The sequence below is a fragment of the Girardinichthys multiradiatus genome, chromosome 6, assembly GCF_021462225.1.
Source record: "Girardinichthys multiradiatus isolate DD_20200921_A chromosome 6, DD_fGirMul_XY1, whole genome shotgun sequence".
NCBI lineage: Eukaryota > Metazoa > Chordata > Actinopteri > Cyprinodontiformes > Goodeidae > Girardinichthys > Girardinichthys multiradiatus.
This window is the reverse complement of record NC_061799.1, coordinates 1,687,551-1,714,160: the sequence shown is the minus strand read 5'-3', so window position 1 is coordinate 1,714,160 and position 26,610 is coordinate 1,687,551. Positions and strand designations below refer to the sequence as shown.

Below are 26,610 nucleotides of genomic sequence, written 5' to 3'. Positions count from 1 at the left end.
TTCATTTTTCAGCACGACCTGGCACCTGCTCACAGTGCCAAAACCACTGGTAAATGGTTTACTGACCATGGTATCACTGTGCTCAATTGGCCTGCCAACTCTCCTGACCTGAACCCCATAGAGAATCTGTGGGATATTGTGAAGAGAACGTTGAGAGACTCAAGACCCAACACTCTGGATGAGCTAAAGGCCGCTATCGAAGCATCCTGGGCCTCCATAAGACCTCAGCAATGCCACAGGCTGATTGCCTCCATGCCACGCCGCATTGAAGCAGTCATTTCTGCCAAAGGATTCCCGACCAAGTATTGAGTGCATAACTGTACATGATTATTTGAAGGTTGACGTTTTTTGTATTAAAAACACTTTTCTTTTATTGGTCGGATGAAATATGCTAATTTTGTGAGATAGGAATTTTGGGTTTTCATGAGCTGTATGCCACAATCATCCGTATTAAGACAATAAAAGACCTGAAATATTTCAGTTAGTGTGCAATGAATCTAAAATATATGAATATTAAATTTTCATCATTACATTATAGAAAATAATGAACTTTATCACAATATGCTATTTTTTTGAGAAGGACCTGTATTGCAGTGAGCGTAATCTGCATCGCATTTTGAGTGGAGCCCTCCTCTTGAGCACTTTCTATTAGCCATGCTTTGTATACTGTAGCAGCGGATTCTGACGTCATTTTGGGTTAAGGGTGTATTATTTATGGCCTCTAAAGTCTCATTTAATAGCCTACAGCAATCTTTGCTGGTTGTCTTGGGTGAATACATTGCATATTTGCAACTTAATTTACACGGGTGCTGTAATCTGTTTTGGGCAGGCCCAGATACCTGAATGGGCAGGCCCGGCCCCCAGGACTGCCCCTTGATGCCAGGTGTGGGTTAACATTTAGCTGGACATTTGCAGAATGGTCTGGTTTGTCTGTTTAATCTATATCTAAAAGTATATATTGTATCAAAATCTTTTATCTAAATATATATCTGGTATCTTTTTTTTTTTTAAACTTTGTCCTGTCTGAGTATCGCTCAGAATTGTTGTCTGAATGCCAAGAAGAAGCCCAACAGATTTAGTTTTACAAGTGAAGCACTATGGCTAATGCTTTATTGCTCTGCTTGATATTCATAAATTCAACTTTATTAGTAACTGCTTTGGGATTTGTTTTCAATTATTATGGACACAGAGACATAAAGAGAGAAAGGTGGGGCACAAAGAAAAAAGGGAGAGAAGGAGAAAAGAGTGGAGGAAGAAGGAAGGATGAAGAGATTACAAGATAACAACCTGCTTGCTTCTACGCCTGCAAAAATATTTAATAACAACATTGTTACCAAAAAGTGCAAAAAAAAAAAAAAGTGCCAAGGCCGAAGGTTGGCACAGAAAGGCCACAGAACACACAGCAAAGAGGCTGCATACTGGTGACATACCCTCCAGGACCCAAGCCCCCCAGGTCCAGCCAGGACCCCAGCCCGGGGCGACAAGCCCCAGGAACCCCGAGCCCACCCCACACCTGCTCAGGAGGAGCACAGCCACTAGGCCAGTAACCTATATCCGCCAGCACAGGCCCCCCAAAAACATTGCATGCAGCCACCAGTCACCCCCGCAGGATGAAGCAAAAGGTGTCTCTATGGTGAGATCATCTAAGTTGCCCAACAAGCAAACTGAGAGAGAAGGTGAAATATTACATCTCAGACACTTTGATATGTATTCACATATCAGGCACCAGAACCTCTGAACACGTGTATATAACTATTGTGCGTGGATGTAATTGTCAGGTGTATTCCCTGTGCAGTGTAAGCAAGTATTAGAATGCGCAAAACCCATCCTCAACATCTGTTGACCTGTGTAGCATACACTATGAAGGATTTTATATCATATTGATTTTAAACTGGGGTATTAGTCTTTTTAAAAGTTCTGGAACATATCTGAGACCAGAATGTTTGGTCAAAGTTGACTGATGAATCCACCTCCCATTTCGTAATAGGAAAGGAAATTGATGCATCTACTGTATATGTTCCAGGTATTCAATTCCTTTACTCCTCCAATCTGGAAAGTTTATCATATTATTTTTTGTAGCATGTCAGGGTTGTTCCAGATGAGTGTACGTCTGCATGGGATTAGGGAAGACCCTGTCATTTTTAGATATTCCCACCATGCTGTCAGAGAGGTGTGGATATTGAGTCTGTTAAAACATACGTGTCGTTTTATATTTGAGCTAATAAAGGGTAGGTCTGATATCTTAATATTATTGGATAATGTCTGTTCTACATCTAGCCCAGGTTCATCTAGAATACAGTGTTTAAACAATCTTCAGATGTTTTATTGCCTGTTGGCTAAGAAGTAATGGTGAAAGTTAGGCAGATCTAGTCCTCCTTTATCTTCGGTACTTTGTAGTGTTTTTAACCTAATACGCGAGGGTTTATCTTTCCAAAGAATTTTAGTCATATCTTAAATCTAAATCTTAAATCTAAATATATATCTTTTATCTTAAATCTAAATCTTAAATATTAATATGTATCTTATATCTTAAATCCAAATCTTAAATCTAAATATATATCTTATATCTTAAATCTAAATATTAAATATAAATATATATCTTATATCTTAAATCCAAATCTTGAATCTAAATATATATCTCATATCTTACATCTAAATCTTAAATCTAAATATATATCTCATATCTTAAATCTAAATATATATCTCATATCTTAAATCCAAATCTTAAATCTAAATATATATCTCATATCTCAAATCCAAATCTTAAATATAAATATATATCTTATATCTTAAATCTAAATCTTAAATATAAATATATATCTTATATCTTAAATCCAAATCTTGAATCTAAATATATATCTCATATCTTAAATCCAAATCTTAAATCTAAATATATATCTCATATCTTAAATCCAAATCAACGTCTCAACTCCTGGCCACACCCCCGCACATAGTGCAGAAAATGAGAAGAACCAAGAGGTCAAAAGGCAACGTGGCAGTGTCGCTGCACGCAGAGGAAATTGAATGGGCTGCACTGCACGTTACACTCCCGCATTCACCACACTCAGCAATTTCGGTAAGTAAAACAGTTTTTACACTTAACTTCTGTACATAAGTAAATTCAGGAGAAATCCAGTCTTAGCCAGCCAGCTTTTCAATGTACCGTGAGGTCAGTGTTGCAGGGATTTTCCTGCAATGACACTGAACGATGAGTCGGGGGGCAACTGGCCATCATAGAGGCTCAGCTGAAAATAACAGCTGTGAAATGCTTTGGCTTTAACCCACATAAAGATTTGTTTTAAACCCTACGTTGTTTCAGAAACGTAAACGTATAGAATGAACGCCCCAAATTACACAAAGCTAATGCTAGCACTGTTTCACGTTGCTGCAATTGAATATGCGCCACAGACAGATGGAAGCAAACGCCAAGCATGAACCAGGTCCTATTAATTTGTGATATTTGTTTAAACTTCAAAAGTACAACTGCTTACGCCTCCATTTATGTATTTTGACAATAATTAAGCAGGTTCTGATTGCATTTTTTCTCTGTTGCAAAACAGAGCTGACAGTGTGGGAGAAGAAAGTTTACTAATTTAAAAATGTTGAAGACACAACTGGTTTCCTCTCGAAGCCGACACGGGGGACCTTTTATTCAGAACACATCTCTGAATACATCTTCTTACAAAATCTCAAAGAATCCCAAAATCCCATACATAAGTCAAGATATATCTACAACAGTCATATCATTGTTGTGTATTTGAGGCTTTTTGACCAATCAGATGTACCCTTTCACTTATGTAAAACTTACTGCACTCCCAACAACGATTCTCAAGCGTAGTTCCAGGAATACAAGACCAGCAAACATCTGCAGGAAATCAAACTGGTCTACGTGACAGTTATACCATAACAATCTCATCACTCTGGTCAACTCCTCATTTTTAAGCTGAACTGGACCACTGAACTCTAATGTCAAAGTGACGTGGCAGGATTCAAAATATCATAATTCTTTCTGGCTGTTCCATCCAGCCTACAAGTTCACTTCTACAATAACAAGTCTTTCCTCACGCCAATAACTTTTCCTTATCTAACTTGTTCCCAGACTGCTCAGAGTGAATTTTCCCTCATGTTCAGAACAATCTACACAGAATTCATTCTACATATGGTAAAAACAATAGTAACACTTTTAATCTACCAAACAAAGCCTTAAGCTTCCACAACAGCAATGTGTACAAAGCACAGTAAGATGTCCAGGTTTAATTCTGTGCTATAACATAATAAAGTAATATTATAGACTAAAATGTGTTTAATAAAACCAGCTTTTTTAGCCCAATAATGTTTTTGCAGTCAACAGCTAATGACTAAAGCTGATGATTTGTTTGCAGACGCGTGGGAGCTTTCAGAGAGCTATCCCTGAAGTTTATGCCTTAATTTATAATTTTAAGAAGCAGGATTGCTACATATATTTAAACTGGGCTTCTGCTGCAGAATTTGTGGTGCCTGCTGGGATATCCTCCTCAGGCTCCAACCACGTTGCCAATACCAACACATAGCAAAGATCCAGCAAAATGAGAGGAGACTAATAATTTTCTTCTGATTTGAAGATCAGCTTATTTAGTTTTCATTGACAATCTTATTGAGGTTGAAATGTCAATGCACATTCACATGCATACAAAACACTTTGTTTTGTCCTACGTTTTCTTAATTGATATTTAAATATACTTTACATTTAAAGCAGGACAAAAACTATAAAGATTTTTATAAAGTTTAACCTCAGTGTTTCTAATTTGTAGCACAAGTTGCAGGCAATCAATACTTTTTTTACTTTTAATCAAATGACCACCAGGACAGCTAGATGGGTGTGAATCTGGTGTTCGCCAAATGAAAGAAATTATTTCACCAAAGCAGAGAACTGCTACAAGGCAATAAATAGCACCCTAAGCAATGGCAGTGACATTTTTATTTTATTGTATTCAATTGAAGGTCGTGGTATGGAGGACCAATCCTGACACATTTTAAAATAAATAAAAAAATAAATAAATGCTCTACAAAAAAATAAGCACACTGTAAAAAGCCTTTCAAAGGCATGGTTCATGTGAACAATTTTTTCTGAGTGCATTTCTGACAGTTGATTAGGTTATGTATTAAAGTTATTTTTTTCTGAGTTTTCCCTAACTAAAAACACAAAATATTTGTTTAATGTTGTATTTTCTGTAAGAAGTATGAATTTGTTGGACTTTACAATAAATCAGTTTTAGAAAGCCTATGCAAAAGAAACCTATTAAACTGGGTTGCTGTTGCAGGACAGCAGATCACAGGAGAATGTGTTGTTAGAAGTCTTTAACTTTTATCAGGTACTCAACTTCTGTCAACTGTGAGTGACGGAATCTAATAGAATTTATTGCATAACGTAACCATTTGATCACCTAACAACCAGTAAGAATCCCAGCTCTTACAGGCCTGTTAGTTAAGTCAAGTCAAGTTTATTTATATAGCGCTTTTCAGCAACAAGGCACTCAAGGCGCTGAACATAAAGAAAAACATTACACTGATACAGAAAATCAAACAATAGAGGTAATTAAAGAGAGAGAGAGAATAAAATGATGGATAAGAAAACAAAAGGAAAATTGGACTGAAAACTTAACTAATAATGTTTAGATAACACATTAAAAGGTCACTCTAAACAAATACGTTTTTAATCTTGATTTAAAGCAACTTAGGGTTTCGGCGCTTTTACTGTTTTCTGGGAGTTTATTCCAGATTAGTGGAGCATAAGAACTAAAAGCTGCTCCTCCATGTTTGGTTCTGGTTCTGGGTATGCAGAGTAGATTTGAGCCAGAAGACCTGAGAGGTCTGGGTAGTTGATCCAATGACAACAAGTCTGTAATATATTTTGGTGCTAAGCCATTCAGTGATTTATAGACTAACAGAAGTATTTTAAAGTCTATTCTCTGAGCTACAGGGAGCCAGTGTAGGGACTTTAGAACCGGGGTGATGTGCTCCACTTCTTAGTTCTAGTGAGGATGCGGGCAGCAGCGTTCTGGATCAACTGCAGCTGTCAGATCCACTTTTTAGGCAGACCTGTGAAGACACCGTTGCAGTAATCAATTCAACTAAAGATGAACGCATGAATTAGTTTTTCAAGGTCCTGTTGAGACATTAGTCCTTTAATCCTGGAGATGTTCTTTAGGTGATAGAAGGCTGACCTTGTTGCTGTCTTTATGTGCCTCTGAAGGTTCAGGTCTGAGTCCACCACTACACCCAGGTTTTGAGCCTCACTGGTGGTTTCTAGCTGTATTAACTGAAGCTGTGTGCTAACTTTTAAACGCTCTTCCTTTAGTCCAAAGATTATTACTTCAGTTTTGTTTTGATTCTGCTGAAGAAAATTTTGGCACATCCAAGCATTGACTTCTTCTAAGCATTTACCCCGTGGTTGAATGGGTTCATAGTCACCTGGTGACATTGTAATGTATAGCTGTGTGTCGTCTGCATAGTTATGATAACTTAGTTGTTGTTTATTAAAATCTGAGTTAGGGGGAGCATGTAGATATTGAATAGGAGGGGCCCTAAGATGGATCCTTCGGGAACGCCACATGTTATTTTTGTGGTCTCTGATGTAAAGTTACCTACTGACACAAAAAAGTCCCTGTCCTTCAAGTAGGATTTAAACCAATCAAGTGCTGTGCCAGGAAGGCCGACCCAGTTTTCCAAGTGTTCTAATAGAATGGAGTGATCAACAGTGTCGAATGCTGCACTAAGGTCCAATAATACCAGCACTGTGGTTCTTCCACAGTCTGCATTTATACGGATGTCATTGAACACCTTGACAAGAGCAGTCTCTGTACTGTGGTGAGCAGGAAGCCTGACTGGAAGACATCGAAGCGGTTGGTCGTTGTTAGGAAGTTGTTTAACTGCTGAAACGCAGCTTTTTCAATAATCTTACTGATGAAGGGGAGGTTTGATATAGGCCTGTAGTTCTGTAGTAGCAGCTTGTCCAAGTTGCTCTTTTTCAATAGAGGTTTGATAATTGCTGTTTTCAGGGCCTGGGGAAAAACACCTGACAAAAGGGACATGTTTATTATTTGTGTTAAATCAGATGTTATTACACGCAAAGCTTTCTTAAGGAAAGCTGTGGGTAAAAGATCGAGACAGCAGGAAGAAGAGCTTAGTTGCTGTACGATTTCTTCTTAGATTTTGTAGTTTATTTGGTGAAATTGGGAAATTTTGTCAAAACCAGTTCTAGCTGGAGAAAACTTTGGTACTGGAGTTGATGTAGATGTGCTGACTGCCCTTCTGATGTTTTGGGTTTTTTCAGTGAAGAAGTTATCAAATTCATTGCAGGCCCTGGTAGAGTGGAGTTCAGATGCTACAGTTACAGGAGGGTTTGTTAACCTGTCGACTGTGGCAAATAATGCACCAGCATTATTAATGTTTTTGCTGATGATCTCAGAAAAGAAAGATTCCTTTGCATTTTTCAGCTGTAGGTTACATCTGTATAGTCTCTCTTTATAGATAATATAGTGAACCTGGAGTCCAGTCTTTCGCCACCTGCGTTCAGCTTTTCAACACTCCTTTTTTTCACTTCTGACTGGTGGAGCACTTCTCCATGGAGACATTTTCTTCCCTGAAACAACTTTCACTTTAATTGGAGCAATTGAATCAATGATGTCCGAGATTTTAGAATGAAAGTTTTCTACCAACTCATCTACAGTGTTACAGGGCAAAGTGGAGGTAGAAGAGGAAATCTGGTTAAAGGTTTCAGCAGCACCGTCCTTAAAGATGTGTTTTCTTATAATGTCTCTTTGGCAACCTGAGCCATTGGAGATGATGCTTTCAAAAATAACAGAAAAGTGGTCAGATAGAGCAACATCAGTTGCAGACACCTTGGAAATGTTTAGACCTTTAGTGATGATCATGTCCAAAATATGTCCCTGTTTCTAAGAGTGTCACATAGATCTATTTCACTTCTGTCTTCAGGATTGTCCATGTGAATGTTGAAGTCTCCCACAATAATTAAACAGTCATAATAAACACAAATCACAGATAAAAGCTCATTAAAATCACTGAAAAAGTTTGTTTTGGACTTAGGAGACCTGTAAATATTCAAGAACATGGTTCGGACCTGGAGAGCCAAATATTCAAAAGAGTCAAATTTGCCCAGAAATACTTTTTTACACTCTAATAAATCTTTAAACAAAGTGGCCCACCCTCCACCTTTTCTTTGCTGTCTGCTCTCACAAAGAAAATTGTAGTTTGGAGGCGTAGCCTCTATCAGAATGGGAGCTTCATTAAATTAATGTAAACATGTTTCTGTTAAAAACAGAACATCAAAGGGTCCGCTGAGAAACACTTTGATATTGAGACCTCCAACAATGTTCAGAAGATGAGTGAAATCCTCCTTCAATCCTTCTGATTTTTTCTTAGCCATGTCATCCATGGCTCCACAGTGTATAATAAGGTTTTCTAGAGACGGGCGTTTTTCTGTGATTGCAAGACTATTCTCTGAGATATCAGAGACCACGTTACTGGTACTTATCATAACTTCTGGGTTTCTCTTGTTGCAGAAGTTTTTAATCCTATCCACAGCTGTGTTGCCCACTATTAGGGTTCTTGGTCCGGTGGTTTTTTTTTTTCTCTGGCAATTTAGGACAAGACTGTTTAGAATGAAGGTTGTTCTCAAACCTTTTATTGTTCTCAGAAGATGGATAATTTTCCTGGTTTTCATTCTGTAGTGGAGCAAATCTGTTTTGGAGGGTAATTCCATTATTTCCAGGTGTCTCACTCTTATCAGTTGTTGTGACAGCAGCTCGCTGTCGAAGTCTCCTTTTCCCAGGGGAAACAGGGGCATTTCTCTGTAATTCTGGCCATTCTAATTTATTTAATTGCTGAGATCTTCCAGTGAGTTGTCCACCTTGATTTTTTGGGCATACGCCTGAAACATGCCAGGAGGGTTTATTCTCAGTGTTCTGATTGCCGGCTGAGTCGTTGAGCTGGCTGTCACTGTTTGAGATCACAGGCAGAGTTGAATCATCGCTGTACCCCATATTCACCTCCACATTTACTTCTAGTCGATGGATTTTCACCTCTCTGTAAACCCTAGAGATGGTAGTGCGTGAAAATCCCAGCAGATCACCAGTTTCTGAAATACTCAGACCAGCCCGTCTGGCACCAACAACTATGCCACGTTCAAAGTCACTTAAATCACCTTTCTTCCCCATTGACCATGTCTACATGCCTAAATGCATTGAGTTGCTGCCATGTGATTGGCTGATTAGAAATTTGTGTTAATGAGCAGTCAGACAGGTGTACCTAATAAAGTGGCCGGTGAATGTATATCATGGAATAAAATGCAAATTAATTTCTTAAAAAACACACAATATGATTTTCTGAATTTTTGTTCCATCACTCACAGTTGAAGACCACCTATGATAAAAATTAAAGACTTCTACATGCTTTGCATGTAGGAAAATCTGCAAAATCGGCACTGTTTGAAATACTTGTTCTCCCCACTGTGTATATACAGGGGTTGGACAATGAAACTGAAACACCTGTCATTTTAGTGTGGGAGGTTTCATGGCTAAATTGGACCAGCCTGGTAGCCAGTCTTCATTGATTGCACATTGCACCAGTAAGAGCAGAGTGTGAAGGTTCAATTAGCAGGGTAAGAGCACAGTTTTGCTCAAAATATTGAAATGCACACAACATTATGGGTGACATACAAGAGTTCAAAAGAGGACAAATTGTTGATGCACGTCTTGCTGGCGCTTCTGTGACCAAGACAGCAAGTCTTTGTGATGTATCAAGAGCCACGGTATCCAGGGTAATGTCAGCATACCACCAAGAAGGACGAACCACACCCAACAGGATTAACTGTGGACGCAAGAGGAAGCTGTCTGAAAGGGATGTTCGGGTGCTAACCCGGATTGTATCCAAAAAACATAAAACCACGGCTGCCCAAATCACGGCAGAATTAAATGTGCACCTCAACTCTCCTGTTTCCACCAGAACTGTCCATCGGGAGCTCCACAGGGTCAATATACACGGCCGTGCTGCTATAGCCAAACCTTTGGTCACTCATGCCAATGCCAAACGTTGGTTTCAATGGTGCAAGGAGCACAAATCTTGGGCTGTGGACAATGTAAAACATGTATTGTTCTCTGATGAGTCCACCTTTACTGTTTTCCCCACATCCGAGAGAGTTACGGTGTGGAGAAGCCCCAAAGAAGCGTACCACCCAGACTGTTGCATGCCCAGAGTGAAGCATGGCGGTGAATCAGTGATGGTTTGGGCTGCCATATCATGACATTCCCTTGGCCCAATACTTGTGCTAGATGGGCGTGTCACTGCCAAGGACTACCGAACCATTCTTGAGGACCATGTGCACCCAATGGTTCAAACATTGTATCCTGAAGGCGGTGCTGTGTATCAGGATGACAATGCACCAATATACACAGCAAGACTGGTGAAAGATTGGTTTGATGAACATGAAAGTGAAGTTGAACATCTCCCATGGCCTGCACAGTCACCAGATCTAAATATTATTGAGCCACTTTGGGGTGTTTTGGAGGAGCGAGTCAGGAAACGTTTTCCTCCACCAGTATCATGTAGTGACCTGGCCACTATCCTGCTAGAAGAATGGCTTAAAATCCCTATGACCACTGTGCAGGACTTGTATATGTCATTTCCAAGATATATGTTTGCATGTGTGGTACAATTCAGTCATAATTTCAAAATGAGAGGTGACTGATCCTTTTCGTCAGATTTGAAGAGCAGCTTATTTAGTTAGCATTTAAGCTAACATTAGCATTTACGCAAATTTTCTCTTATAAGGCTAAATCGACATATTGAAGGCAATGTGTTAATTTTAGCCAAAATACTAGTATTAGCCAATATACATTTAAGCTTAACATTAGCATTCAGGCTAATTTTCACTTATAGGCAAGGCAAGTTTATTTATATAGCACATTTCGGTGGCAAGACAATTCAAAGTGTACATGAAAAAAAAAGAAAAAGAGACATAATAGGAAAAGTACATTGCAGTGGCATAAAGGTAATTAAATAATTAAAGAGAATAAAAAATGAAGAATTTAAAAGATGATAGTAAAAAAATAAATTAAATAAATAAATAATGATAAAATGTGTTAAGAAAATGAAAGGAAGATTGGACTGGAAACTTAACTAATAATGTTTAGAAAGCACAGGCCACTCTAAGCAAATCCGTTTTTAATCTTGTTTTGAACCAACTTAGGGGTTTCGGCGCGTTTACAGTTTTCTGGGAGTTTATTCCAGATTAGTGGAGCATAAGAACTAAAAGCTGCTTCTCCATGTTTGGTTCTGGTTCTGGATATGCAGAGTAGATTTGAGCCAGAAGACCTGAGAGGTCTGGGTGCCTGATACACTGACAAGTCTGTAATATATTTTGCTGCTAAGCCATTAAGTGATTTATAGACTAACAGAAGCATTTGAAAGACTATTCTTTGAGATTCAGGGAGCCAGTGTAAGGACTAGATAGAACTCGGGTGACGTGCTCCACTTTCTTAGTTTTAGTGAGGACTTATAAGACTAGATTGTCATATTGAATGGAGTGAGTCAATGTTAGCCAACAGGCTCATGTTAGCCAACATGTTAATGATAGCATTTAAGGGAGGCTTCTAATAGATTTGAGGAATAAGAATGCTATAAGGTTGAGGTCTGAGGAATGTTTTTTTACTTTTACTTTACTTTTTACATACACAGCTTCCATTTCCAGCATCAGAGACGGTGAACCTGAGGAAGGCTAGAGGAGTAACATTACTTGTAAGTTAGCTAGCAAGCTTTCTACCAAGCTCATAAGGTCCCATCTTTTTTTTTTGTTAAACAGGTCCTTCAGGTCACTGGTGATCCAGGGTTTGTTATTGGGGAAGCATCTCACCGTGCTGGTGGGGATGGTGTAATCCATGCAGAAGTTTATATAGTCGATGACTCACTCAGTCATGGCATTGATGTCCTCTTCATGTGGCTGGCACAGTGCATCCCAGTCTGTAGCCTCAAAGCAACTTCGCAGGGCTTCAGCTTCCTGTGACCATTTTCTCACAGTTCTTTTTATTACATATTGCTTAAGAAGAGGCTTATATTTTGAGCAGACAAAAACAAGATTGTGATCTGATTTGCCTAGAGGAGGTCTTGCTTTAGAGATGGATGAGTCCTTGACATTTGCATAAAACAAATCCAACGTTTTGTTTTCTCTGGTAGAGCAGCTGACAAACTGTTGAAACGTTGGAAGTGTAGCAGAGAGTGAAGCGTGGTTAAAATCACCAAATATTGCCACAAACACATTGGGCTGTCTGTAGCAGCAACAATTGAGCTGATGGTATCACATGCAGCATCGGCAACATCTAAAGGTGGAATGTAAACTGTTGCCAAAATAACACTGGTGAACAGTCTGGGTAAATAATATGGACAAAAACTCACTGCTAACAGTTCAATATCTTGGCTGCAGAGATGACACTTCACAGTAGAGATCGACCGATACAGGTTTGTTTGCTTATGTTTAGTTATCACTGCCTGGACGGGAAACACTGGACGGAAAACACAACAGTGAAGCCGTCTACAAGAAGCGACAGAGCAGACTGTACTTCTTGAGGAAGCTTAGGTCCTTCAGTGTTTGCAGCAAGATGCTGCATATGTTCTGTAAGTCTGATGTGGAGAGTGTGATCTCTTCTGCCATCATTTGATAGGGTATCAGCATCAGAGCCAGGGACTTACAAAGTTCAACAAGCTGATAAAGAAGGCTGGCTCTGTTCTGGGGACTCATCTGGAACCTCTGGAGATTATTGCGCAAAGAAGGATTAGTCATAAAATGAAAAACATTACGGACAACCCTGAACATTATCTTTATCAGACTGTAATTTAACAACAGAGTGTCTTCAGTCAGAAGCTTCTTGAGATGTGCTGTAAGACGGAGCGCTACAGGAGATCCTTCCTGCCCACAGCCATCAGCATAAATAAATCTTTGAAAAAACCTGCAAAATATGTGTTACAGCAGCATTTAATTTCCCTTTGGGATTAATGAACTATTTTTGAATTGAATTTGAAAATTCCTGTCAGTGGCAACACATTTATGATGATGTGTTTTTTCCGTGTGTCCTGCCTTGGCATTTCAGGTATACAATTTTGAGGTGCTGATTGCCTACATGTTCAAGTAACTGCATACCTGAACTTGTCCCACTAGTTGTAACTGACTCCAATCGGCGAGATGTACTTCTGTTGCACTGAGTGACAGCAAGAAGTAATGATGCCCTGCGGGCAAGCACTTATATAGCCTCTGCTGTAATGTGTGAGCTGCAATGGATGCTGGGAGGCGTAGTTATAGTCTGTTTCTGCAGTAAGATAGAGATGCCCCAAACACCATCAAATATGTTCTCTAAATGATTGAACCCATCTTAAAAGGTTGAGAGCCCTATTATTTCTCAGGATGTCTGTGTTATTCCAAATACGTGTTCATCTGCATGGGATAATTCAAGACCTTTTCATTTTGAGATATTTTCACCAGACTGTCAGATATGTACTGAAAGTGGCCAAGCCATCAACATATACATAATCCTTCTCCTTCGTATATCGATGATAATAAGCCTGTTCAGGACATCCCAAAAATTACTTTGTAACATATTCAGTCATTCCTAAAAATCAATTCTTTATTGAACATGGAACACCCACATGCTTTGAGTGAACACTGGTTTTTAGATCTCACTGTCTGAGCTTGACCACAGTTCTGATTGTTTTTTTAATCAGTCTTTGGTTACAGCTTACACCAGCCTCCAATTGTGCTCGTATGACAGAGCTTTCCTTTCATATATTCCTGTAGCACACTCCATGGATACAGATTTTCATTAGCTAAACAAGCATTCCAAATATATAAACTTAATATATCATTCTTCTGTCTGTAATAACATCAGATTAAGATTTTTCACTACACTTGATGTGCCCATTAAATCAGCCTTTGTTAGATATATTTTGTTTACATTTCTGGTGACGCTTCTGAATCCTTCTCTTGATGTCATAAAGGGCTCTCGGAATTGAATCCATATGCAGACTGACAGGCAAAACCAGCACTGTGAGTTGAAAAGTTTTGTTAAATTACAGGAGAAAAACTTATAACCAGACATGAATAACACAGTATGTATCCATGAGAAGTAGCCAATCAGCAAGATATATAAGAGCATAACACAGATTAAAACAGATAAATTAATTGGCATGAAATAGGTGAAGCCGGATGACGCTGATTATGGCGGCAGTAGCTGAGAGTACAAACAAAACATGATTGGAACTAAACAGAGATACAAGGACACAATAAAACCAAAGGACAAATCCTACAGAAGTAACAGAAATAAAATGTACCATAAACAGAATAAGTAAGAAAGTAAACTTAAAGGAATAAACTAAAGCACCACCTCAAAAACATAAACTATCATAATCAGAGGCAATACCCAAAAATAAATCTCAAACAACTTCAAATCATGACACTTGAAGCTGCTCCAACATATCAGGGGTGCTGTTTCATCAGGTCACCTCATAAATCAGCACCTTGCACTGGCAGATAAAATATATGATGAAAACATAAGGCAAATATTATATAGCATAATATTATATATTCTAATGAGGATTAAAAGTACCATTTGAAAATAACCTTCAAGCAGGTTTTAAACATACCTTTCAGTAAGCCCACCTTCTGTATTAGAAATGTTTTGGTCTGATGTAATATAAATCTTAATTATCGTGTTTTTATTTGCTGTAAGTAGAAAATCCTCCAAATGAACAGAAATAAAAACTTGAAAAGATCAGTCTGTGTGGAATTAATCTATATGTTTTTCATTTAGTGAATTAAGTTACTGAAATAAACTGCACTAAAATTCTCATATATTGAATATGACTGTAGTGAAGAAATAAACCCATAAGGCTTTTCCAAGCATTTTAAGAGGGCACATTAAGTGTGTGTGCTAATGTGAAGCTGTTTTATTGAATAATTTTGCAACAGTTTTGTTGGTGGATCTTTCTGTTCAAATGACTCAGGAAATGTGAAAATATGTTAGATCTCTTATTCGCGGTGTAGCTAGGTTCAGTTGTCCTCTGTGAAATGTGAGACATGAATTGGAGTGAGAAGAACATTATTTAAAAAATATACCATTTGTGTCCTTGATTTTTGTGATTAGTCAATTTCTCAGAAGGTACATTTACAGTTTTGCCACCATGTGGCATTATTCATTTTTAAATGTTTTTGTTTATCTATATTAAAATAGATCCAGACTTTATATTCCTTTGTACTTGTTTAATGGTGAAGATGCTAGTGCTTTTTTAGAAGGAGTCGTCTGAATAACTCTGGTCTTGTCTAGCAGTCAACTTCTTGTGAAACAACACTGGAAAGAAAAAACAGATAACTTATAGTGGAATATTGTTACAATTAATCAATTGTTTAATAGATTGAATTGAATTTTACAAAAAAACAACACCCACTTTATTTCTCACTAACATTGTCCATGTTCTAGTAGGTGAAAAACATAAGCTATTTCTTAAGAGATTAACTTCATTTGTTTTACACCCTGAGGACCAACTGGTAAACCAGTGCAGCTCTGGTACTCTCCAAAAGAACTAAACAGAAAGCCAGAGTACTGGTTATTAAAGACAGATTTTGGTAATTTAGATATTAACACATGCAGGCACAGGCTTGCATCTAATCAGTCAAATGTGCCGGAAAAACTGGAATGCATACTTTGTACTCGTACTCGTCGTCTTCCGCTTATCCGGGACCGGGTCGCGGGGGCGGCAGACTCAGCAGAGACGTCCCTCTCCCCAGACACCTCCTCCAGCTCCTCCGGGGGGAGCCCAAGGCATTCCCAGGCCAGCCGGGAGACATAGGCCCTCCAGCATGTCCTGGGCCGTCCCCTGGGCCTCCTTCCGGTGGGACGTGCCTGGAACTCCTCCCGAGGAAGTCGTCCAGGAGGCATCCGGTATAGATGCCCGAGCCACCAATCAACTGGCTCCTCCGAGCCCCTCCCGGATGGCCGAGCTCCTCACCCTATCTCTAAGGGAGTGCCCGGCCACCCTACGGAGGAAGCTTATTTCAGCCGCTTGTATCCGGGATCTCGTTCTTTCGGTCATGACCCAAAGTTCATGGCCATAGGTGAGGGTAGGAACGTAGACCGTCCGGTAAATTGAGAGCTTTGCTTTTCGGCTCAGCTCACTCCTCACCACAACGGACCGGCACAGTGCCCCCCATTACTGCGTCTGTCGATCTCCCTCTCCATTCTTCCCCCACTCGTGAACAAGACCCCGAAATACTTAAACTCCACTTGAGGCAGGAACTCCCCTCCAACCTGAAGAGGACAAGCCACCCTTTTCCGGTCGAGTACCACGGCCTCGGACTTGGAGGAGCTGATCTTCATCCCAGCCGCTTCACACTCGGCTGCGAACCGCCACAGCGCATGCTGTAGGTCTTGGCTAGATGGGGCCAGCAGGACCACGTCATCTGAAAAAAGAAGAGACGAAATCCACTGGTTCCCAAACCAGACCCCCTCCGGCCCTTGGCTGCGCCTAGAAATCCAGTCCATAAAAGTTATGAACAGGACCGGTGGCAAAGGGCAGCCCTGCCGGAGTCCAACATGCACCAGGAACAGGTCCGACTTAGTGCCTGCAATGCGGACCAAACTCCTGCTCCACTCATACAGGGACCGGATGGCCCCTAATAAAGGGCCCCCGATTCCATACTCCTGGAGCACCCCCCACAGGGCATCACGAGGGACACAGTCGAATGCTTTCTCCAGGTCCACAAATTACATGTGAACTGGTTGGGCAAACTCCCATGAACCCTCGAACACCCTGTAGAGGGTATAAAGCTGGTCCAGTGTTCCACGGCCGGGACGAAAACCACACTGCTCCTCCTGAAGCCGAGGTTCGACTATCGGCCGAACTCTCCTCTCCAATACCCTGGCATAGGCCTTACCAGGGAGGCTGAGGAGTGTGATCCCCTGTAGTTGGAACACACCCTACGGTCACCTTCTTATGAAGGTGGACCACCACCCCAGTCTGCCAGTCCAGAGGCACTGTCCCCGACCGCCACGCAATGTTGAAGAGGCGTGTCAACCATGACAGCCCAACAACATCCAGAGATTGGAGGTACTCAGGGCGGATCTCATCCACCCCCGAAACCTTGCCACCACTGAGCTTTTTAACCACCTCGGTGACTTCAGCGGTAAATGCGGCTCAAAATAGAACATTTGTTTATCTGTTAACACCTGAATCTGAACACCTGTGGGTCTGAGTGCGAGTGTGCTTGTGCTTGTGTATACAGGTCCTTCTCAAAATATTAGCATATTGTGATAAAGTTCATTATTTTCCATAATGTAATGATGAAAATTTAACATTCATATATTTTAGATTCATTGCACACTAACTGAAATATTTCAGGTCTTTTATTGTCTTAATACGGATAATTTTGGCATACAGCTCATGAAAACCCGAAATTCCTATCTCACAAAATTAGCATATCATTAAAAGGGTCTCTAAACGAGCTATGAACCTAATCATCTGAATCAACGAGTTAACTCTAAACACTTGCAAAAGATTCCTGGGGCCTTTAAAACTCCCAGCCTGGTTCATCACTCAAAACCCCAATCATGGGTAAGACTGCCGACCTGACTGCTGTCCAGAAGGCCACTATTGACACCCTCAAGCAAGAGGGTAAGACACAGAAAGAAATTTCTGAACGAATAGGCTGTTCCCAGAGTGCTGTATCAAGACACCTCAGTGAGAAGTCTGTGGGAAGGAAAAAGTGTGGCAGAAAACGCTGCACAACGAGAAGAGGTGACCGGACCCTGAGGAAGATTGTGGAGAAGGGCCGATTCCAGACCTTGGGGGACCTGCGGAAGCAGTGGACTGAGTCTGGAGTAGAAACTACCAGAGCCACCGTGCACAGGCGTGTGCAGGAAATGGGCTACAGGTGCCACATTCCCCAGTCCTGGGCTACAGAGAAGCAGCACTGGACTGTTGCTCAGTGGTCCAAAGTACTTTTTTTGGATGAAAACAAATTCTGCATGTCATTCGGAAATCAAGGTGCCAGAGTCTGGAGGAAGACTGGGGAGAAGGAAATGCCAAAATGCCAGAAGTCCAGTGTCAAGTACCCACAGTCAGTGATGGTCTGGGGTGCCGTGTCAGCTGCTGGTGTTGGTCCACTGTGTTTTATCAAGGGCAGGGTCAATGCAGCTAGCTATCAGGAGATTTTGGAGCACTTCATGCTTCCATCTGCTGAAAAGCTTTATGGAGATGAAGATTTCATTTTTCAGCACGACCTGGCACCTGCTCACAGTGCCAAAACCACTGGTAAATGGTTTACTGACCATGATATCACTGTGCTCAATTGGCCTGCCAACTCTCCTGACCTGAACCCCATAGAGAATCTGTGGGATATTGTGAAGAGAACGTTGAGAGACTCAAGACCCAACACTCTGGATGAGCTAAAGGCCGCTATCGAAGCATCCTGGGCCTCCATAAGACCTCAGCAGTGCCACAGGCTGATTGCCTCCATGCCACGCCGCATTGAAGCAGTCATTTCTGCATAAGGATTCCCAACCAAGTATTGAGTGCATAACTGTACATGATTATTTGAAGGTTGACGTTTTTTGTATTAAAAACACTTTTCTTTTATTGGTCGGATGAAATATGCAAATTTTGTGAGATAGGAATTTTGGGTTTTCATGAGCTGTATGCCAAAATCATCCGTATTAAGACAATAAAAGACCTGAAATATTTCAGTTAGTGTGCAATGAATCTAAAATATATGAATGTTAAATTTTCCTCATTACATTATAGAAAATAATGAACTTTATCACAATATGCTAATTTTTTGAGAAGGACCTGTACAAGGTTTCTCCATAAAAATAGTATTAGCGAGTGTGAGGAGCCAGAGACCTTCCCCCCTGGACCTGAGACAGACACGGAGGAGCCAAAGACATCCAAAGGCCCCCCAGAGCACAGGAACCCCAGGAGAACCATTGCACACATTGTCACAATCACACATTCCCACCTTCATGCGTACACATGAAAACGCTCACAACCACGGGCCCAAAGTAAAGACAAACAACAATGGACGTCGTACAGTCACTCACACTCCCCATACATATATAGATAGAGTAGGGGCAACCAGCCCCCAGATCCAGGAGGTGGTCTCTTCCCTCCGGGGTGGAGACAGGCAGACCGCCCTAATACCGGCTCAGAGTAGTGCCGGCACCACCCAAACCCGAGCAACCCTGGCCCATTCCCATACTGCTCGTCCGTCGTCTGCTGCGTCTTGCGTGATAAAGGAAAAACTTCCAGGAACTTGTATGTGCTTCCATAGGCTTTGACATTTTTCGCTGCGTCTTCTTCTGCCTCCTTGATGGCAAGCACTGATAAAATATTGTCTTTTAATCCTTGCAAGCAAAGATAAACCAAAAACTTGATTTAGGTGTCAAAATCTTGACAAATGAGAGCACCAAAATACAAATTAAATACATAATATATATATAATATCAAAAATAACTAATGACCAAGTTGGACACCCAGAAGAAATGTTCCAATTTGGATAAAGTTTGGCTTACATGCTGAACAGTAATGTGTATCTAAACAATTACAAGGGGTTTCCTGGCCAGAAGGGACATATAATCCCCCCAGCAAATCTATGTCTTCCACGGGGTTTCCACATGCTTGGAAAATGTCCAAAGTGAGCAGAACAGGAGGGATTTTAATCAGGTGCCCAAACCACCTCAGCTGGCTCCTATTGAGAAGCAGCTGCTTTGCTCCGAGAATCCCCCGATGACAATTCTCCTCACCACTCATCTCTCAGGGTGAAGTTCTTTTTTTTCTGGTAAAAACAGTAGAATTAAAGGGGCTTCCTATCCTCCAGGCTGCTTCGTACTCCAGATCATGATAGCAGTCCTTTCCTGAAGAGGCCAACAAAGCTGAAAAAAGTTAAAAAGCAAACATAAGACTGAGGTTCCCAAAAGCAGTCACCTTTCTCATCATGACTATGCCTTTAGATCTTGTTTAACCCTACAAACAGGATCAGTGACAAGGGTCAACTGAGTTAACTCACATTGGGAACAAGCTCAACAAATTACGTTTACTTTCATCGATCTCTTTTATTCCTGATTAACTACAGAACTATACCCTAACCTTAACTGATTGGGTTCCAAATCAGGAACTGTTAAATGTTCCCATATTCTATCTCAAAAACTCAACAATGGATCACAAAATTCCCAAATGACATTATGAAGACATTTTAAATGTAATTATGGACATTTTTATTGATACATTTATTTAGAGAATAATTGCAGTGAAGAATCTACCAATAAAAATATTTCAGTCATGTCACTTCAATTCAATTCAATTCAGTTCAGTTCAGTTCAGTTCAATTCAAAAATACTTTATTCATCCCAAAGGGAAATTAAATGTTGTTGTAGCTCATATTATGAAGGTTTCCTCAAAGAGTCGTTGTAGATGCTGATGGCTGTGGACAGGAAGGATCTCCTGTAGCGCTCCGTCTTACAGCAGATCTGAAGAAGCCTCTGACTGAAGACACTCTGTTGTTGTAGTACAGTCTCGTGAAGAGGATGCTCAGGGTTCTCCATAATGTTCCTCATTTTATGAAGAATCCTTCTTTCCACAATGATTTCCAGAGGTTCTAGAGGAGTCCCCAGAACAGAACCAGCCTTCTTTATCAGCTTGTTGAACTTTTTTAAGTCCCTGACTCTGATGCTGCTACCCCAGCAGATGATGGCAGAAGAGATCACACTCTCCACAGTCATGTCACTTCTAATACAACCTAACATTTGTTTCTACTCTATATTGTTTGTGTTTTCCTAGATAAATGGGGTTAATATGAGACCTGTTCAAGGGAGATGCACATCCCTTCCAGTTTGTATCCAATCTACAATGATGGGGATTTAAACAAGGTGAGTGAACCTGGACCTGCATTTACTCCTACTCAGTGACAAACAACCTGGTCAGTATACCGCTAGTTGTTTAAAATCAACTGATTTACAGTAAGCATGCCTTAAAACGAGATTATCGTTTTGAATGAATATTTTTGCTCAACTGATGAATGAAAAACAGTAAATCTTTCTTTCCAGGTATCATAAAATTTTTTACCAAAAACATGTATATGCCTGTTCTGAAATAAATGGTAACAAGCCTGTATCCATTCTTTTAAGTCTAATAATCTAACACATCAATTTAAAATGAAAATTATAGTGGATTGTCATTCTTTTTACAGAAAAAGCCAAATTGTGAAAACAGTCTGAGGAAATTTAATTAAATTTGTTCTGTCTCCATAGAAAATACTGTGGTAACTCATAAAGTCTCTTATTTAACTGATCATCAGTGAGTTTGAGCACCTCAGGATGAGCCGAGGTTTTCCAGTTCCTGCTCTTAAGCATTAAAGTTTTGTTTTATTACTGTGTGAGTAAATATTTTGTTTCCACTTGTAAATCCCTATATTGCTAGTTGTAAAAAAAAAAAAGGGAGGTCATTATTCCAAAATGATAAAGATTATTAAAGTGGAAAACATTTCAGACAATCTTCCCAGAAAAGGTCATCTGAGGTCTGAAAGTGCATTGCCCAGAAAAAGTTCAAATAACCCTGGACTCACTACAGACCTCAATCAGTATGTTAAATGGTTTAATGACAGGGCAATTAGAAGAAGACTAGACAAATATTAGCCTTTTTCCACCAAAGGAACTCTCATTTCTGAACCGGTTCAGGTCATGTGCCTTCGAACTTTGGTGTTTTGTTGAGCAGTGACACACGTTTTCACCCGTTATGGGAACCACGCATGAGTCATCAAGAGTGATAAATGATAAATGGCTTATACTTGTATAGCGCTTTATCAAGTCCCCAGAAACCCCAAAGCGCTTCACATTACATTCAGTCATCCACCCATTTATACACACATTCACACACTGATAGTGGTGAGCTACATTGTACCGATGGCTGCCCTGGGGCAGACTGACAGAAGTGAGGCTGCCATACACAGGCCCCACCGAGGCCTCTGACCACCATCAGTTGGTAAGGCAGGTGGGGTGTCTTGCCCAAGGACAGAACGACTGAGGCAGACATAGCAGGGCCTCGAACTGGCAACCCACCAGTTACAAGAACCCTACCACCATCGCTAAGGTTGCCCCCTCTAAAAGTGGGTGTTAGACAGCATGGTAGCGAGACAGCAGAGTTTGCTGAGCTGCGTGCAGTGTTCCGTTCTAATGTAAAAAGAGAGCATCCATAAACCACAATTAATACGGAAAAAGAGACGGTGACTCCGTACAAGAACAATGGTATATACAATGTCTTTAATTGCATATTTTCAGCATCTGCAAGTGTAATGGAAACGAGTAACCATACAATGCGCGTTTAGTATGTTTTTGCAAAGTTAAAAATAATGTTTATTCGATACATTCTTCGTCTTTGCCACCGCACTTGCTTTTTTTGTCTGCGGCCTTGACTTGCCCATGGGTGATGTTACAGTTTGCTCAGAGGAACCATATATTTGCCGGTGCCCAGGTTGATTCAAAGTTTGCGCTCTGGAACCTCTTCGTTGGTGGAAACACGCATCAGCAGTTCAAAAATCATGTTTGGAAACTGGAACGGGAATTGGTACTAGCTCCGAACCAAGTTGGTGGATAAAGGGTATATGTGTGGGCTAGACTGGTCTTCTATGTAAAAAGAAAATCTCACCACACCCTATTTTTGGAAAGTTGTAAACAACTGTTTGTCCATTCCGCGAGGTGAGCTGTACAACCTGCTAGATAAACTGTATCATCAGCAGCCCCAGCATAAATCCAGATCTAAGAGATAGCCATTACAAAGAAGTTCCTTGCATTGCTTTATCTTGGATTAGCGCCAGTTCATTGATCTAGTTACCAAGAATGTGTCTCCTCTCCCGGTATAGATTATTATGCCTTTACTATCTGCCACCTGGCATAATAATCCACTGCAATCCTTTTTCATCACCTCTGAGAACTGGTTTGGTATCTAAGGCAGTTCATGCTGTTCCAATCTTTGATAGCTGTTGTCAGTTGTATGTCGTTCTGCCAATTGACAAGAAAACACACTAACAGAAACACACCAGAGCAGGGGCATGTGTATACACTACCATACTGCACTACCATACTACAGGTTCTTCAATCCATAGAAGAAAAAAAAATTATTCCACCCACCCATCCATCTATACACACATGTATTGTATTCCACTTATCCTAGATATCCCTTACAACACTTTTCAGCTCATTATTAGGGATTCATAGGCATTCACTTTCTGAAAGGTAAATATGGATTGAAAAAGTATTAGAACCGTGAAGGCTTTATTTGTGTTCTGTTCGGGGGGGGGGAAATAATTTCTTATATTTTATTTTGACAGGTAGCTTTTGGTGAGACAGAGGTTGAAGTTCCATTAATAGTGTTTGCTGTATATGAGCAACATGTGCTCTTAGCACTAACAAAACTACACACAAAACAATAACCGACGAAAAGTCTAGAATTTATAAGCAAAATAAGCTGGTATTGGCATTTCTTTAGCATTCCTGTCTCCTGTGTGGTGTTTTACCAACCTGAGACTGCTGAACACATGACTCACAGCAAGTGTGTGCCTATAAAAGGATCAGTAATAACTGCCTGTGGTTGAACTGCAAACTGGAGAAATGACATTTACAGTGGATATTTCTTGCTTTCCTCCTGATTGAAATAAAAACATCTTTGGTAAGTTCTTCTGTGCTGTCTGTAAGTCTGAGGTTTCCTCAATCATGCACATTTGCTTTTCATTGTGCTTTTCATTGTGCTAGAAAAAGCATTTCAAAATTTTAAATAAAGAAATTCCAAAATGCATATAAAGAAGAAGGGAAAAAGGGAGAAAAAAAATGTACTTGCATAAATCTCATGTATGTGGACATTCAATCATATATTTAGGTTATCAGACCGGTAGCATCAATAGGCTTTAATGTATTGAGATTTCAACTCTTAAAGGGGGAAGTTGGCAGTTTAGAGAGTTTTAAGCATTGGAGCTAGCAGCAGAAGGTGACAACAAATCAAATCACCTTTGCAACATAAAGCAAGCTATTCCGATCATTTCCCATGTACACTAATGTTACCTCAGTACATTTTATTAGTGACTTTTAAAATAATTTCATCCTAACCCAATTTGGTTAATTTTACACTAAATTGATACATGCATATCCATCCACTTACAGTAAAACGTTTACACCATTATCCTTTTTTTTTGTTCGAATGCACAAAAAACATGCATTAGAGAGGGTTCTATTGTCTAAGACATTCAGTCTGAAAAAATCAGGCTACACAATTTGTCGGGACCATGACAAGAGGAGATGAGTGCTGAAAATATGATTCATCCTTTTTTCGCAGTCAGCTGGTTGTTTCCGTCCCCACCTCCTTCACACATCCCACCACTGAGCTGTTCCTTTCTGTCTGTCTATTGTAGGCTTCAAAGGCATGCACAAACCCTGGGTATTTTTTTCCTAGGAAAGAACTGCAGAGCTGATCTCTCCTTAGATATAAAGAGAGGGAGGTTAAGCCTACGCACTGCTCCTCTCGTCTCAGTTGTTCTTCCTCATCTCTTCTCTTACTGGCTCCAAGGCCTGTGTTGAATCATAATAGTCAGTGGGCGAACATTCAGGAGCAAAAAATCCTTTCCACATAGATTGTGACGTACATCTTTGACGGAATAGGGATCTTATTGGATCGAGTGATGAGCGAGACAGAACGAAAGGGAATCTGACATCTATCAGCATTTTTTTAACTCTCCATTTCAGCTCTCCCTTTCACTGTGGGATTGTAATGGCTGTTTTGTCTTTTTGCCCATCCCCATGGATGAAATGAACTAAACTGTCTTTAGAGCATGAGTTATATAACAGATATAAGCAGAGCGGTCAGTGGATGGTTTAATCTTGGAAGGAAATGCTAATGTTTCAAAGTTAAATATTATTGATTTCAAGCATCAAGAGGAACAAATTTATCCTAAGATATTCAAAAGTAGTACAATTGAAAAATAAAATACAGATACTGTAACTGGGTGAAAACTGGCTTACTGCACTTTGTGATTTCCTTATGCCTTCTGCATTATTCCAGGCATCTTGCCCATCATAATGACATTTCTACATTGACACTGAGTAAATTGTTATTGACACTATGTCTGGTACATGAAGATGTCGCAATTGAATTCAGTTCAGTACATTTAATAGTAGGCTGCATGGTGGCGCAGTTGGTTAGCACTGGACCTCCCACAGTCCAAAAACATGACTGTTAGGTTAACTGGTTTCTCTACATTACCCTTAGGCGTGAATGAGTGTGCGTGGTTGTTTGTACTGTGTGTGTCCGTGTTGCCCTGCGATGGACTGGCAACCTGTCCAGGTGTACCTCACCTCCCACACATAGACTGCTGGAGATAGGCACCAGCTTCCCAGAGACCCACTATGGAAGAAGCGGTAGAAAATAACTGACTGACATAGTCCAATAGTCCAGATTGAACAGATTTCATCTCAACGCACTTTACTATACAGATGTATTTTATCTACAAAAATAAATAATCAAATCAATCCGATCATAAGCCAGATTTAAATTAAATTGCATACATTCCAGTTTAATACAAGTTTGACACAATGCAGTCAAATTTGATTGTGCCAATTGGTAAAGATCTTTCGCTGCTATATTACACTTACCTTCACCAGAGCCATTTGGCAGTACTCTATGTGCAGTTTTTCTCTGGTTCAATCTAGAGAGTTTTTCTAAGATTCTGGTTGGAAGCACAGCAGCTCTCTGTGGGATTTACCTCAGCCACAGATGGGGGAAACTTGAAGGTACGCTGGTCAAGCTCCGCCAACGGGGAGTACATGCTCCGCTGTCATCTGTCCCCCTAACAAATGTCTGCTCCCTGGCGAACAAAACGGACAAGGTGCTCCTTCTCAGCACAAGAACCTGACTTCCATGAATATGCCACCCTCTGCTTTACTGAACAGTGGCTCGATGAGCACATACCGGACATCGCACTTCTAATGCCAGGCTTCCTCCCTGTTGATCGGACCGCAGTGTGGAGCTCTTGGGGTAAAAAGAGAGGACGTGGAATCTGCTTTTATATAAATGAAGGCTGGTGTACTGGTGTTGCAGTGTTACAGAAGATATGTAGTCCTCACCTGAAGTTTTTGTAAACTGTTAACCTTTTTATTCACCGAGGAAGTTCTCCTTGTTTGTTTTGGCAGTGGTATACATGCCACCGCAAACCTGCACACCGGGAGCTGAAAAACAGCTCGCTGAACTGATAACAGACATGGAGAAAAAACACCCAGACTCTCTCATCACTGTACTTCGGGATTTTAACAATGCAAATCTCTCAAATGAACGTTCAAAAAACCACCTGCATATTAGGTGTCCCACAAATACAATGACCCACTGCTCCTCAATCTTAAAAGACTCCTAACACTTCCCTCCACCATGCAGCTGTATAACTCTCTGATCACTGCCTGCTTCATCTCATTCCAACTTACAGGCAAAAACTGAAAACTTCTAAGCCTGTGGTTAGGACTGTTAGAAAATGAACTGATGAATAAG

The 26,610-nt window shown here is 40.4% G+C and overlaps 1 protein-coding gene across 1 annotated transcript in view; it reads left to right on the top strand.

The window, feature by feature from the left end:
- Nucleotides 1–26,610, top strand: part of dlgap1a (discs, large (Drosophila) homolog-associated protein 1a) — a 216,406-nt gene that overhangs the window by 26,401 nt on the left and 163,395 nt on the right. The window contains exon 2 of the mRNA XM_047368564.1: nt 20,869–20,957. The gene's annotated coding sequence lies outside the window, so the exon portion shown is untranslated. The remainder of the gene's footprint in view (nt 1–20,868; nt 20,958–26,610) is intronic.